Source organism: Monodelphis domestica, chromosome 2, assembly GCF_027887165.1.
Source record: "Monodelphis domestica isolate mMonDom1 chromosome 2, mMonDom1.pri, whole genome shotgun sequence".
Classification (NCBI taxonomy): Eukaryota; Metazoa; Chordata; class Mammalia; order Didelphimorphia; family Didelphidae; genus Monodelphis; species Monodelphis domestica.
Window position 1 is genome coordinate 450281224 of NC_077228.1, and position 15827 is coordinate 450297050.

Sequence of the window (15827 nt, forward strand, 5' to 3'; positions counted from 1 at the left end):
TAAAAATGAGAAAGTTGGATCAATATGGTGGAATATTCCTTTAATCCACTGGTATTGGGAAAGCTGAAGTTGTTGTATCACTTGAGCTAGAGAGTTTTGAGCTACAGTAAAACTGTAAAGATAATTTTAGTGTTTTGACTTAAGTCTAAATTTTAATGGTCGCCAGGGATGATTCTCAAATAATAAAATACCTAAGTCAGCTGGGAATTATGGAGATTTTAATTAATATAGAAAGAAGGAATTAAGGAAAGAGAGAGAGAGAGAGAGAGAGAGAGAGAGAGAGAGAGAGAGAGAGAGAGAGAGAGAGAGAGAGAGAATTAATTTAAACTGCTCTGGCTCAGGCTGAGCCAGGCATTAGTTAAAGGCCTTGGCCAAAGTGGCCTCCCTGAGCCTAAGGGTAAAGGAGTCAGTCTTATCACTCACCACAAGACGTCTCCAAGCTGGGTTCCAGTCCTCCACTGAACTCAATCTCCTGAACTGAGTTCAGAATAATCTCTTGAACTGACTTTTAGCCTTCTTTTAAAGAGAATTTTCTCTTATGTCACCTCTCCTAAATTTTAATGTCTGCCAATCGCAGTAGATGCTTTTTTTCCAGGACTGCCCATTCTTAGTTCTCACATCTCTTTAGTTCTCACTTTCTCTGGTTATATTATATCTTTTGAGTACTTCACACTTCTTTGTTAAGCTTACCTTTTGTGAGTTACTTGACCTTTTTGTGATTAATTTAACCTTTACAGGTACTTAACACCTTTTTGAATTAGATCTAAAAATAGACCTAGCTTAAGGTTCTAGCTTCAGTATAAGGTTTGAGTTAAGTACCTTCATTGTTCAATCAGGAGTTTACAACTTTGTCTTCCCCTAAAGTATGTCTAATTAGGGTGGAGTAATTTAAAAAGTTCCCAATACATTCCTGATTCTTGTTAAACCAAGTATCTCCATTGTTACAATAAGGAAATAGCTAAAATCAAATCTTCGAAAGTACAGTCTGAGCAGTTTTAAAGATTCACAATCCCCCCTGATGATCATTGGGAGACTATTCTCCCCATTGATCATTTAACATAATCATCTTGTAGTTTTAAAGCACTTCTAACTACAGATATATACAATATTGAATTTCTAAGAGGAATTTACAGTATTTAGAGAGGAATAGAAAAGAGAAAAAGCAAAACCAATGTTTTGCTAGGTGCATTGACAGAAAGCCAAATTAGGGGCAGTCCCTTTTGGCATAAAAATGTACATTTTACAAATAAATGTTCAATCATATTTCAGTTCAATCAACCACACCCAAAGTTTGTTCTTGATCTTCTTGATGTAGTGTATGTTTTCTGGCATCTTTTCTGCAATAGTTCATTCTCTGGATTTAGGAATTAGCAAGCTTCTTCCTTGAAGATCTTTTCTTGAACAAAAAAAATTCAAAATCTTGGATCCAGTTCAGCTCAGGATGCAATGTTGAATTGTGGGGTTGTATGAGTCAATTATCAAAATTTAGAGAAAAACAACCAAAAACATAAGGAAAGGGGGGAAAATGGAAAGAAAAAAATTCAAAATAGGCCCTCATTTGTGTTTAATAAAATTTTAACAGGTCCTTGTATAGGCCAGTATAAAGTAATTTCTATCCCACAAGTCTGTAGGATAGAAATCAGTGATATTTCCCTTACCCATTTGTAGCCAAGACTACAAGAAGTTGCCATACTATAAGAAGAAAAGAAAAAAAATTAGAATTTTATTTTGATATGGAAGTGTCATTCCCTGGTCTAATTTTTGTCATTCTTGGGGATATAGGGAGTCAGGATGATAGTCAAACTTTGATACTTGTATGAGTACTTCACAAAAAGTGTAGATACAAGGAAGTCCTACAACTTAACATATGTCAAGCGTCGCAACCTCGAGTCTCACACTAGATTTTTCCTGTGTGCTCTTTTTGGCACCATTCAGGTTAAGTCTGTGCTCCTTTTTTTTTATCTCTTTTCCTGGAATCAAACACAAACATTAATTACAGTTCCATAACATTTTATCAATAAATTGCAGGTTCCTATAGTTTAAAACTTTGGGGTATGTATTAATATTATAGCAAGTATATATATATATATATATACACATACATACATACATACATATATATGTATATATATATACATACATACATATATATGTGTATATATACATACATATATATGTGTGTATATATATACATACATACATACATATATATGTATATATATATTAAACTTATATTACTGCAGAAGAAAAAATATTAATTGTATGTACCTTTAGTATAAGAAATGAGAAAAAAAGAAAAAATCAAATATTCTAATCAAAAGAAAAGAAAAGCAATAATAAAAATAAGGGGGGGGGGGGAATCATGAATTCAATGTGTTCTCAAAAACCAGTGTGTTCTCAAAAACTTGTTAATGGATTCTTATCTCCAATGCATGTGATAGGATACAATCAGTCTCAACAGAAGATGATCTCTTTACATGTGAGCAATGAATCCAAGAATCCTTTTCTCCAGCCTTTATAGATGTTGGAGTAGTTAACAAAATTTGGAATGGTCCTTCCCAGGAAGGCTGAGTTGCTCCAGTACGCTTGAAATTCTTAATATACACTTTGTCTCCTGGGTTCAGGTCATGAAGAGGAAAATCTAGTGGTCTGGCTTGTACTGCAGCTCTGGATTCATGAAGTTCACGCAGTTTGTGATGTAATTCCTGTATATAGGAAGCAATAGTAGTATCTCCCCGTAATAGTGATGTATACACAGGGGAGAAAGGTTTAGCCTGTATAGGTGGATGTTCAAAAAGCATCTCAAATGGTGAAATGTGTAGGTCCCCTCTAAGCCTGCTTCTAAGATAAAATAGGGCCAGAGGGAGAATTTCAGGCCATTTTAAATGTGTCTCAGTGCATAATTTGCCAATCATAGTTTTAAGTTCTTTATTCATCCTTTCAACTTGGCCTGAGCTCTGGGGATGATATGGAACATGGAATTTGGGAGTTATCCCCAAGCAAGAATATATCTGATTTAGGACAGAATCAGTAAAATGACTTCCTCTATCTGAATCAATACATGCTGGCAGGCCAAAGCAAGGAATAATTTCTTTTAAAAGCACCTTAGCAACAAAAGCTGCTGTGGTTTGGGTCGCAGGAAATGCTTCTGGTCATCTGGTTAGTTGATCTACTATGACTAGACAAAATTTATAATGTCCAGCTTCCAGTCATCTGGTTAGTTGATCTACTATGACTAGACAAAATTTATAATGTCCAACCTTTGACATTGTTATAAAATCTATCTTTAGATGCTCAAAAGATGTGTAAGCCAGAGGAAGCCCACCAAAAGCTTTGCCATGAAAGGCATGTTGGTTATATGCTTGGCAGATAGAGCAGGCTGAACATACTTTAGAGGCTATAGTAATTATACCAGGGGCTATCCATACTCTCTTAACAGAATCCACAATGCCCTGAGTACCAAAGAGACCATTTTTATGAATAGAATGGCAAATTTGGTGATAGAAACTTCTAGGGAGCAGGGGTTTTCAACTTCAGATGACACCCATACTCCATTAATCTCTTTTGCTTTGAATTTTTGCTTCCATTTTCCCACTTCCTTTTCATTATAGGAAAGTAATAAATTTAAGTCATCAGTGGTTGTTAATGTTAAAATTACTTCAGGCCCTTCTATGGCTACTAGTTTTTCAGCAGTATCTGCTCGATCATTTCCCCTAGAGACAGGGTCAGTGCCACCTGTATGGGCAGAGCAATGAACTACAGCTAGGGCTTCACAGAGCTAAAGCTGATGGCATGTTCACCCTAAATTGGGCTCCACTATAGTGAGCTCCAGAATGTGGAAAAACCAGATATATGGAGGATTAAACTGGCTGAGATCAGAAACGAACTGGGATACCTGTTGTCTTTGCAGTCAGGGCTAGAAAGGGGGACCCAATTTCAATCTCTGCCCCCCCCCAACCAAAACAAAACAAAATAAGGATGTTGTAATCAATGACCTTTATGGCTCTGTTTCCCTACTCCAGCTCTAAAGATAATACAAATGAACCTAATCTAAATAAGATAACATGCTGAACGTGAGTCAACAAAAGCCCTTATAACCTGAAGAACATTACAAAATAGAGGTTCATTCATTTCACAATTCTCTGCTCAATTCTGGCTGTGCAGGAAGCCTGGAGAATTGCAGCCAAAGCTCAGAGGTCTATGTAGGAACACTTTTTTAGCTGTGTAGAAGGCATGCACAATTGGCACCTATTTCACAAAGAACTCTTTCAAGGATCTTGTTACAGTACTCTGAACAGAGTATGCCTGTACACTCCAATATTGAGTCATTATCACATGTCTTATTTTAGAAATCATTTAGAACTTGCCTGATTTGGGGGGGGAAGGGACTTTTTTAAGTCCATGGTTTGGTTAGACTTTTTTTTTCAATTGAAAGAAAAATACTGAGTCTTCTTTTAAAATTCAAGGCAAAATTCTAAATTCTACCTAGGGAGGATACATACACACACATATATGTGTGTGTGTGTGTGTGTGTGTGTATACATATATGCGTATATATATATATATATATATATATATATATATGTAGTTAGTAATTAGCAAACTTGGATATGCAGTAATGGTAGGGTTTTATGAGTATATTTAAAAATTAATTTTGCACCAACCCACTCTTATTTTGATATTTTAGTTATGGGGCTTGAAAGCATGCATTATGAACTCAAAGAATGTATGATAATATCAGTGTTCTTTATTGTGCCTCTCATCAGAGCAGTAACAGGCTAAGAATATTCTGAGAAAACTTGTTCAGGATATTAACCCATACTTTCGGGTAGTTTCAGTCTCTGGTTTTTGGAAGGATCATAGCTCTAGAATTGGAAAGGATCACAAAGGCAAAGCATGTTCCACTCATTTTATAGAAACTGAGGCATCAAGAAGTTTAGTGACTTGCAACCCTACTAATAAGTGTGAGAGTCAGGTTTTGATCCGGTGGTGCAGTGGATAGAGCATCAAGCCTGAAGTCAGGAAGATTCATCTTTCTGAATTCAAATTGGGTATGATCCTGGACAAGTCACTTTAGCCCTGTTTGCCTCAGTTTCCTCATCTACAAAATAAGCTGGAGAAGGAAATGGCAAGTCACTCCAGGATCTCTACCAAGATAAACTCTAGTAGTAGTAGTAGTCTCTCGGTAACCGAGGATGACGATTGTCTTTGTGCGTTTTCATCTATGGTGTATAGATGAGTGTGCACAAAGACACTTGCGAGTGAAGGAGATTTAAGTGGAAAAGTCGATGCACAGAGAAAGTCCCACTCTCTCGGCGTTGGAAGCCTGGGTCCAGTGGCACGGAAAGTTGTTACACCTGGAGACTTCCTCAGCTGCACTGGATGGCCGTGTTGTCTTTTGTGCTCCAACATGCCCTGAGCACTCCACAGTGTTTTGCTGCGTTGCCATCTCAGCCGTTGAACCTTCTTGTTGGTTTCTTCCGCCTGTTCAGCTGAAGCAGTCTTCACATGCTGGGTGAGCAAAGTCCTAGTTCACCAGGGGACCACGACAACCCGATGGCTACCCTCACAAGGTTTAGCCGGCCTGTCGAAGCCGTTGCTCGGGGTGTGGTCGCTGCCGCATGCTAGCAGCTACTGGGAGCCACAAGTGAGAGCTGGGTGTCAGGTGAGGGTCAGAGGCTGGAGAGCTGCCCTAGAAGGGCATGACAAGCCCTCCATATCAAAGATATTACTCCTCCCTGAGCATAATGGAGTCACAAAGAGTCAGAGATGACTAAAATGACTGAATAATAATAGACTTGCATAGGTCTTATTTTACAGAAAAGGAAACTGAGGTCCAAAGATATTAAGGGACTTGTCTAGGTTGTATAGGCAGTAAGCACCAAAGGGAGGATTTGTACATAGGTCTTCTAACTTCAAAGTTCTTTTCATTGTCCCATATTGGCTCTTTGCTTAGAAATGTCTCTCCACTGATTAAAGCATAATATTCCAGGGGGTAAGATGGCAGACTAGGAAAGCTCCCAGCTCTCCAAATCCACCTCCTGACAACCACAAAAACCTCAAAATGTTACAAAACAAAATTTTGGAGTGGAGGAACCCACAGAAGAAAGGGTGAAGCAATGCTCTGTCCCAGAAACAACATAGTCACTGGATAGGTACACAAAGCATCTATAAATGGATGATGGCAAGGTTTCTTTTACTCCACATTATGTGTTGGAAACATAAGTCAAAGAAGATGGAATTTGTCATCTGTGGGCTCTTTGATGCTGACTTTCTCCTGGGCTCTACCTGTACTTTGCCATCTCCTGAATGTATTAACAATGGAATTTGGGTCATCTTTGATGTTTCTTGTCATGTCCAACACAGGACAATATCTTTAGCCAATATCTCCTTTCAAACAGGATATTTGTTAATAATAGTGTTAAAGGATGTATTAAGAGGGAACAGGAAGGAATAAGTATTTATATAGCACCTAAGATGTCAGGCACTGTACTAAGCACTTTTAACAATTATTGCATTGGTTCCTCACAACAACCCTAGAAGGTAAGACTATTATTATTTTCCTTTTATATTTAAAGAAACTGAGACAAACCAAGGCTAAATGACTTGCTGACAAGTGTCTAAGGCTGGATTTGACCTCAGGTCTTCATGACTCCAGGCTTGTCCACTCTACCCAAATGCCCATACTGCCACCTGATGGATCTTTTAATTAAAAAAAAAAATCCTTGCCTTCTACCTTAGAATCAGTATTGTATATTGATTCCAAGGTAGAAGAGTGGCCAGGACTAGGCAATGGGGGTTAAGTGACTTGCCCAGGATGTGTCTGAAGAAAGATTTGAACCCAGGAACTCCTGGCTCTGGGCTTGGCTCTCAACTCACTGAGCTGCCTAGCTGCCCCCCAGTAAATCTTTTATTAAAATTAATGTGCATAAATGAGGTTATGATTTTTTAAAGCAGAGAGCCACTGGCGTAGAGCCATTCCTAATAGAATTGCTCCTGGGGCAGTGAGATGGCTCAGTGAATAGGGTGCTGGATCTGGAGTCCAGAAAACCTGAGTTAAATACAGCCTGAGCCATTTACTCCTTGGATGACCCTTGTTTGCCTTAACTTAGGAAATGGCAAACCACTCCATTATTTTTGCCAAGAAAACCCCATGGATAATATGGGCGTGCTATGATCCATGGGCTCACGAAGAGTCAGTCAGGCAACCACAAAAAGGAATTGCCTGCTACTAAGGCAAATTTTCAATTTATATAAGCCCCAAGAGTTAATCCACTTCAGAATCACACAGCCAGGATTTAGAAGAGGTAGCACTTGAACTTAGATGCTAACTTTCCACCTAGTGACTCTCCTGGATTTCACTATTATCTCCAGAATGTCTCCATTACATTTCTGTAAGATCAGCCACTCATCCTTCCTCTTTTGCCCCTGCCCCTTGGGCTCTTCTCTCTCTTTGACCAGAGGGTAGGCACTGGAGAGCTCCTACCAGATTCTGTTAGGAAAGGCCAAGGGCAGACCCCTCATCATTTCCCACCTGGCTGCCAGCCTTCATTATCCCCCACTCATAGGGACCTTCTCTCCCTCTTTCAGGTTCTTTTTATGTATTTTCTCTCCCTTTAGATTCCTTGAGGGCCAGCCTTTAGCACAGGGCTTGGCACAGATTTTCTAACTACATGAGTCTGATGTTCCTTATCTAAAGCGAATGAGCATCTATCCCAAGATGGGTATGTTTCAGCTTATCTTGTGATTTTGAGTTTTTGATACTGAGCTGAGAGCTGACTGATGGTGGAAGAAGAGTTCCCAGAGCATTTTTTTTTGTCTCTTAGAATATTTTGTGTAGAGGGAATAAATTGCTGTCCCATACCTGATTCTTATCGTTCGTGGAGTTTTTTTATTCTCCTGTATCTTTGGGGATATATGAGCCAAAAGCTAAGCCTTAAAATATTTTCCTCCATGGTGAGAGATCCAGAAGACCAAAGCATGTGAGTTGGGCTCCATGTCCATAGATCCTAAGCAGAAAAGTCCTTTAGTGAAGATAGGAGAGAGGGTTTTATATTCTCTTTTTTTCTGGACCCACCAGCAATTCTTTGTTAGATAAAATTGAAAATTTCTTCCATAGGAAAAATTCCTTCCATTTCTTATTCTTCCTTAGCCACAAAATAATGTGATAAAAATGACTGAGTCTGGTATCAAAGGACCTGGCTCAAATTCTGGCTCTGATTCTTATTTCTCATGAAACCCAGGACGAGTTATTGTATCTTTCAGACCATTTCTTCATTTGTAAAGTGATTCGGTTGAATGAGATAATCGCTTAGGTCCCTTCTGGTTCTAAATCGTGGTCCACAGACATGGGTTGGCTGAGAACTCAGATCACATGATTCCCATTCTAGCATGAGCTCTTTCTGATGGGACAATTCATTCTTGACTCCAAGGCAATAAGTTTCCACAACTGCATCATCTCAAACTTAAGTTTAAATTAGAAAAACTTGACATATAAAGGTTAAAGGGGCAGTTTTTACTGGTCACAAATCCTACAAATAACTTTTGTTTCTAGAAATGATAGGATAAATATTCTTAAATAACCCTTTCCCCCAAATCTCTACTCCATAGCTTGTCCATGTCTTAAATTCTAATGGAGAGTTATGTCTTTGTGTTGACATTTTCTCCATGAAGTAGCCTGTGGAAATATTTTTATGCAGATAATCAATTTTAAAAACCCATTGTCATATTTATTATCTACAAGGTGCTAGGACCAGGTAAAATATTTTACCAGGAGCAGGGGGAAGGTCAAAGAAGAATATGCATATAAATAACTCTAAGGTAGGGTGTGTAGGAGATGTGAGAGAGACAAGAGATAGAGATCCAGGAATAGTGCTCTAGGAAAATTTGATGTTATTTTTAATCAGAAGGGGATAAGACAGGAATGTCTTCATGGAGGCAGCAAGACCTGAACTGAGCCTTAAAGAAAAATAAATCTGGAAGGATAAAGTTGAACATTCCAGGAATGAAGGATAGCCCATGGCATGCCCAATGTGTGGATGAGAGTAGATGAATTTGAGAAAACTAGAGCAGTTTGTTGGGAACATGTAAAAAAAAAAGGTAAGAAAATGAAATAAGGCAGGAAAGGTAGATTGGAAGTTGACTTTGGAAAATCTTAAGACTGAGGAATTTGTATTTTATGCTAGAGGCAATAGGAAGCCACTTTTTAGAGCAGGGGAGAGATATGATCAAACCTGAGCCTCAAGGAAGTTTTTTTCCTTTTTCTTTTTCTTTTTAATTTAATAGTTGTGTGCTGGATGGAAAGACTGGGGGAGACCAGTTTGGAAGCAATCCCATTAATCTAGTTTAGAGGTAAGGAGGGTCGCCTTGTGGTGCCACTAAGGGAAAAAGGGACAAAAGTTAAAGAAGCAGAAGTAACAGGACTTTGTAAAGTCAGCTTCAAGCTCCGCCTCCTTGCTAATCTACCTTCCATTTTCTGTTATATGAGGAAACTGTGAGGATGAGGATAAGAAGTGGTTAATTATGGGAAGTGAACCACACTGACTCTTATCTTGCAACTCAATTCTGGAGCAAGTTCAGTTCCCTTTCTATTCAATTATGAGCCTATCCAAATTCTGTCTTGTGAGAAAAGTTTAAAGGGCAGCTAGATGGCTTAGTGGATTGAGAGCTAGGTCTATAGATGGGAGGTCTTGAGTTTAAATCTGATCTCAGACACATCCTAGCTGAATGACTTTGGGCAAGTCACTAAAGCCCCATTGTGTGACCCTTACCATTCTTTTGCCTTGGAGTCAATACACAGTATTGATTCTAAGATGGAAGTTGTAACAGTTAAAATTAGTTTCTCTACTAAACGTATTATATTTTTATGAGGTTTATTAAAGATTAAGAAATGAAGAAAATACAAAACAAGAAAGCACATGCCTAGGAGGGCCGAAAAGGCCCATTCAATTTCACTTACTGCATCCTTGCAATCTCTGAGTATAGGAACAGTAGGCTTTACAGCCAGTTTAAATAGAAATTTTGATCTCGCCCAGGTGGGGATTTCAGTGAGATTAGAGGGCATCTTGGGAACTAGAGCAAGGACTTCTGGGGATTGAAGTCCAGGGTTCAAATCTCCATTTTTACAAAGGAAAAGGAGGAGAAAAAGAGAGGACAGGAAAGAGGGAAGGAAGGAAGGAAGGAAGGAAGGAAGGAAGGAAGGAAGGAAGGAAGGAAGGAAGGAAGGAAGGAAGGAAGGAAGGAAGGAAGGAAGGAAGGAAGGAAGGAAGGAAGGAAGGAAGGAAGGAAGGAAGGAAGGAAGGAAGGAAGGAAGGAAGGAAGGGAGGAAGGGAGGGAGGGAGGGAGGGAGGGAGGGAGGGAGGGAGGGAGGGAGGGAGGAAGGAAGGAAGGAAGGAAGGGAGGAAGGGAAGGAGGGAGGGAGGGAGGGAGGGAGGGAGGGAGGGAGGAAGGGAGGAAGGAAGGAAGGGAGGGAGGGAGGGAGGGAGGGAAGGGAGGGAGGGAGGGAGGGAGGGAAGGAAGGAAGGAAGGAAGGAAGGAAGGAAGGAAGGAAGGAAGGAAGGAAAGAAGGAAGGAAGGAAGGAAGGAAGGAAGGAAGGAAGGAAGGAAGGAAGGAAGGAAGGAAGGAAGGAAGGAAGGAAGGAAGGAAGGAAGGGAGGGAGGGAGGGAGGAAGGAAGGAAGGGAGGGAGGGAGGAAGGAAGGGAGGAAGGGAGGGAGGGAGGGAGGGAGGGAGGAAGGGAGGAAGGAAGGAAGGGAGGGAGGGAGGGAGGGAGGGAGGAAGGGAGGGAGGGAGGAAGGGAGGAAGGGAGGAAGGGAGGGAGGGAGGGAGGGAGGGAAGGGAGGGAGGGAGGGAGGGAGGGAAGGAAGGAAGGAAGGAAGGAAGGAAGGAAGGAAGGAAGGAAGGAAGGAAGGAAGGGAGGGAGGGAGGGAGGGAGGGAGGGAGGAAGGGAGGGAGGGAGGGAGGGAGGGAGGGAGGGAGGAAGGAAGGGAGGGAGGGAGGGAGGGAGGGAGGGAGGGAGGGAGGGAGGGAGGGAGGGAGGGAGGAAGGAAGGAAGGAAGGAAGGAAGGAAGGAAGGAAGGAAGGAAGGAAGGAAGGAAGGAAGGAAGGAAGGAAAGAAGGAAGGAAGGAAGGAAGGGAGGGAGGGAGGGAGGGAGGGAGGGAGGGAGGGAGGGAGGGAGGGAGGGAGGGAGGAAGGAAGGAAGGAAGGAAGGAAGGAAGGAAGGAAGGAAGGAAGGAAGGAAGGAAGGAAGGAAGGAAGGAAGGAAGGAAGGAAGGAAGGAAGGAGGGAAGGAGGGAAGGAGGGAAGGAGGGAAGGAAGGAAGGAAGGAAGGAAGGGAGGGAGGGAGGGAGGGAGGGAGGGAGGGAGGGAGGGAGGAAGGAAGGAAGGAAGGAAGGAAGGGAGGGAGGGAGGGAGGGAGGAAGGAAGAAGTTTATTGTAGGATCTGGAAGAAAACCTTATTGCATTGCTTGAACTTAGCCCTGCATGGATGGGGAACTGACCCACCTGTACCTGCTGTTTAGAGACTCTTAACCAACGGCCTAGGTTATATTGACCAAAAACCCAGTCATATTCTAAGATTCATATAAGGAGTTTTCTCATAACTGTAAATGTCAAGCAAAGTGTTTCAGCCATTTCCCTAGCATTGTCCTTTTCCTTTCTTGCCAAGTATTCGTTACACATTTTCTGTACCAGGTCTTCTAGTTTGCTGTCTAATACTAGTTATCTGTGCAGAATTCCCTGGTGATAACATCCTTAAAACAGAGGGTTTGTATGGTGGTCATGATCACCACATAGTTTTGGGTCACCACTTGCCAAACTACTAAACTGGAGAAGGGTATCATGGTGATGAACGAAGTAGTATTAGCAATTAATTCTATTGTATCCATCATAACACTTGAACAGTATTGTAAATTATACAATATGCCCAATATACAACTAATGCCATGAGCACAGATGCCCAGAAAATAATTTGCAGCATTATGCTTTCTTTTCAAAACTCCTGTCCTTGACCCTTCAAGATGGCTATCCTTGTTTTGGGTTCCAACTGACAACCCTCTTTTCAATTGCCTGGGATGGATTCTGGCTTTTTCCTGGGGTTCCAAATTATAATAGCGAGGGGGACTTAGAAAGGGAAGGAACCACTTAGCTATTAGGGGATTGAGTTCTATGTGGCACTTCCTCTTTCTTTCACTGAACTGAGCTGTTACCAATGGAGCCAGTCAGTCTAGACTAAAGGGTAAGTCTGTTCCCCCACAGCCTCCTTCTTAACTGATAGATTGAAATTTCCCTCCTTATATATAGACTCTGAATCAATTTCTGGTATAACTAACTCAAGGTATCTAAATTTATTCTGGTATAAGATTGCTAAAAGAAAGAAGAAAGGAAAAGAAAGGAAAGGGTCAGAGGGAAGAGGAAAGTCCCTAAGATTTCTTTCCTAATGTAACTCTTGAGAATTTGAACAAGGAAAATCTTTCAGGGCTAAACTCTGGGTTCCCCTAAGGGAAAAAGAGTCTATCCCAAAAATTGGCTTCAGTTAAGCATTGAGATCTTCATTCATTTCAAGCAGAGGATTTTTCAGAATTGTATTTCTTCCACCGAGCTCCACAGAGTCCCAGATAAGAACTTTGAGTCTTTTCCTCCAACTGCTTTTGAACCTCGATGGAACTCCCACCATCCCCTGAGATCTTGTGAAGGTTCCATTTGCTCCTTTTCTCAGCATCTTTTCAAACTTCAGATTTCTTTGTTCCTGGTCATCCCCTTGCTCTCACTATATGTCTTCTCTAAAAACTGGTCTCATTACTCATTAATCAGTTGTTTCCATCTTCCTTTGATTGTTTGCAGACATTTGGGAAGAAATTAATTCAGGGAATTGTACCTATTCACTCACCCTCCCCTTTCCAACTTGTAAAGGTCTAATCTTTCTTCCATTTAGAAATGAGATTGCCTAATGTTGTACCAATTCCTTTTAAATGTAAACCTCAAAATTTCTCAGACTTATGAATGTTAGGGGTTTCCCCCATTGGGGAATCTTCTACTTAAAAAAAAATTCCCTAGCAGATGGTGAGAACTCTACTTGAGTGTGGGGGCTCCTAGCTATGGGAGTGTCCCTGCTCCACCCTACTTAAGACTGCTTTAGGACAGAAAACTGTTTGCTAAACAATGAAAGTACTTCGATCCATGCTTATGGAAGGGACAGGAAGTTCTTTGAGTCATGACTGTTTTAGAATTGATACAATGGGATACTAAGTACCTATAAAGGTGGGGCAACTTGTAAACTACTTAAACCTAAAAGGGTGATAACTTATTCAGAGGTTTTTTCTTAATGAAATTTGTCCACACAGCAGCATTTTTTTCTGACTTACTAAAGAGATTAAAACTACTCAGCTGTGAATTCAAAATAGGCGCTCCTTTAGAAACATCTACAGTGATTGGTAGATGTAAGGACTTAGGGGAGGTGACAGAGGAGATTTTGCCCTTAAAAATAAGAGCTCAGAGAAGAGCGAGAGATCTCGATTTCTGATTCTCATTCTGGAGGATCTCATTCTGAAGGAGAGCTCCTTGAGGAGCTCTTCTGAGGGGCTCTGTCCCTCTGCCGTAGGAGCTCTGGAGGCCCTTGAGAGAGGCCCTTTGAAACAATCTCTGGCTGGAAGACTCTTTGAGGAAGGACGCTGGCCTGGTGTCACTAGTATCCTTGTTTAGTCAGACCTTGTGGTGAGTGTTAAAAAACTGACTGATTTCTCTTTTAAGATTCAGGTCTAGGCCATATTGGCTTGAGGCCCTTCATACTTATTCCTTTCTTACTCTCTCTCTCTTTCTTTGATTACTCATTGTATTCTTAATTAAAATCTCTATAAAACCCAATTGACTTGGGTATTTGAATAATTGGGAATATTTCCCTGGCGATCACCTTATATTTGATTTTAAAACCCAAGATACTGTAGTGAAACATATTTTTGCGGTCAAATTTACTCACCCTCTCTTATATCTATCACAATTTATATCTTCCACTATTTTAATCATTACAGTTTAAGACCTCAACCATTTTAAATCTCACATAAATAATTGGTATCGATTGTTTTGACCATACAAAAGTCTGTCTTCCCTTGTATTTAGTGTCCAGCCTTAAACAGAGAAAAGGACTTAGTCCCAATTGGTTGAGCAATTGGCACACATTAATCAGTACACTCAGAAGATCACAAGTGTTTTCCTCAGTCATTTCATCTTTTGCTAGTTACAATATCTTGTAGGTATCTACTATATTAGCTTGAATATAGTGCGATATTTTTTCCCTAATATGTACCTCTGAAAGTCACGTTCACACTATATTAGAGCACTTCCAGCTTTGAAACCACAAGTTGTATATTCTGTGCCTCAGAATGCATTTTAGCACATCTATTTATAATCACTACATCGTAAATGAATTGAGAATTCATATTACGATGCAACTTTGTTCAAATGTACTAGAAGCATCTTGAGAACACTGAAAACAGGAATGCTTGTGCTTGACTAGTTCAAGGGTCACCTGACTGAAAATGTGAAGAATTGCTGAAATGTACACAGACTTAGTTGTTCTTCCAGGAGGAATGTTGTTAAATGTAGTCATTAATAAGCCATTCAAAGATCATCTGAGTTTAGAATTTAACGTGTGGATGTTTATGGGAAACCATGAATTTACTGCATCAGGAAAAATAAAGAAACCATCAGTCACTGTATTAGGGAATTAGATCAAAATCTCCAGAGTCCACAGTGCTTGAATTTTTAAAATGTTGTATATCAAACAGTATGGATGGTAGTGAAGATGGTGTTTTGTGGAAAGAAGAGGGTGACAATGATGACTTGAATGGTGTTTCCACTTCAGGAGATGAGGAAATAGAAGATGGAGAGCATGATTAAATATTGGAAGGTAGTTTCTCATAAGCATATAGAAAAGTAATACATATTTAATAAAAGTGTTGGCATTAAAACTTCTTTACCTTGTTTTCAGGACCTTGAAAAAACTTAGAATATAGTGTCTATGTTATTCATGAATTAAGATAAAGTTGCAATTTAAAAGGAGAAAATAAAATGGGCATTTCCTCTGAGTGACCCTTCAAAATACTTGGGATTGAACTCTTACTTGGGGTTGTATTATATTCGAGCTGTTAAACTGAAAAAATAAAAAAAACAGAAATATTAAACACTCAGAAAAAAAAAACACTCATTTATTATAAGAGGAATTAGCGCTAAATTAGGCTTCCTCATAGAGGTATGCGCTACAAATCCAACTGGTCATTGAACTCCTGGGTCACCCTGCCATACAACAACTCCAAAGTACAAAAGAATTTGGGGGACTTATATGCCATTTGGGGAAACCGGACAGGGAAAGATGACAGATTGAGATTACCATGGCTACAAGGAAATGGGAATGTTCAAAAGAGAAGGACAAGATACAATCAGGCTAGGGAAAGGAATGATAGCCAGAGGCTAGAGTGTAAGGGAATGGACTATTTACAAGGGATACTAAAAAGGATGATCCCCGCCCAGGTGTAGGTCTTCCAGGCTGGACACAAAGGGGAAAAAGGGAGTTCTCAAGACAAAAAGAGCTTTTGCTTTGCCCCACCTAACTGGGATTATCATTTACTCTGAAGCAGCTAGCCTGAGATTCCCTTCAGGTAGATTCTCTCAGGAACAAGAGAGCAAGCTTTGGGGGCCTCCATCTTTCAAGCTGGCTAAACTTGGGGTTCTCTTGGATTCCATGTTGACAGGGCTAATATGGTATGTGTACTCTGTAAGCTGAGTAAGGGCTATTTTTGCTTTTTCTTTTCACTCTCCTTATGTCCTAGCAAAAA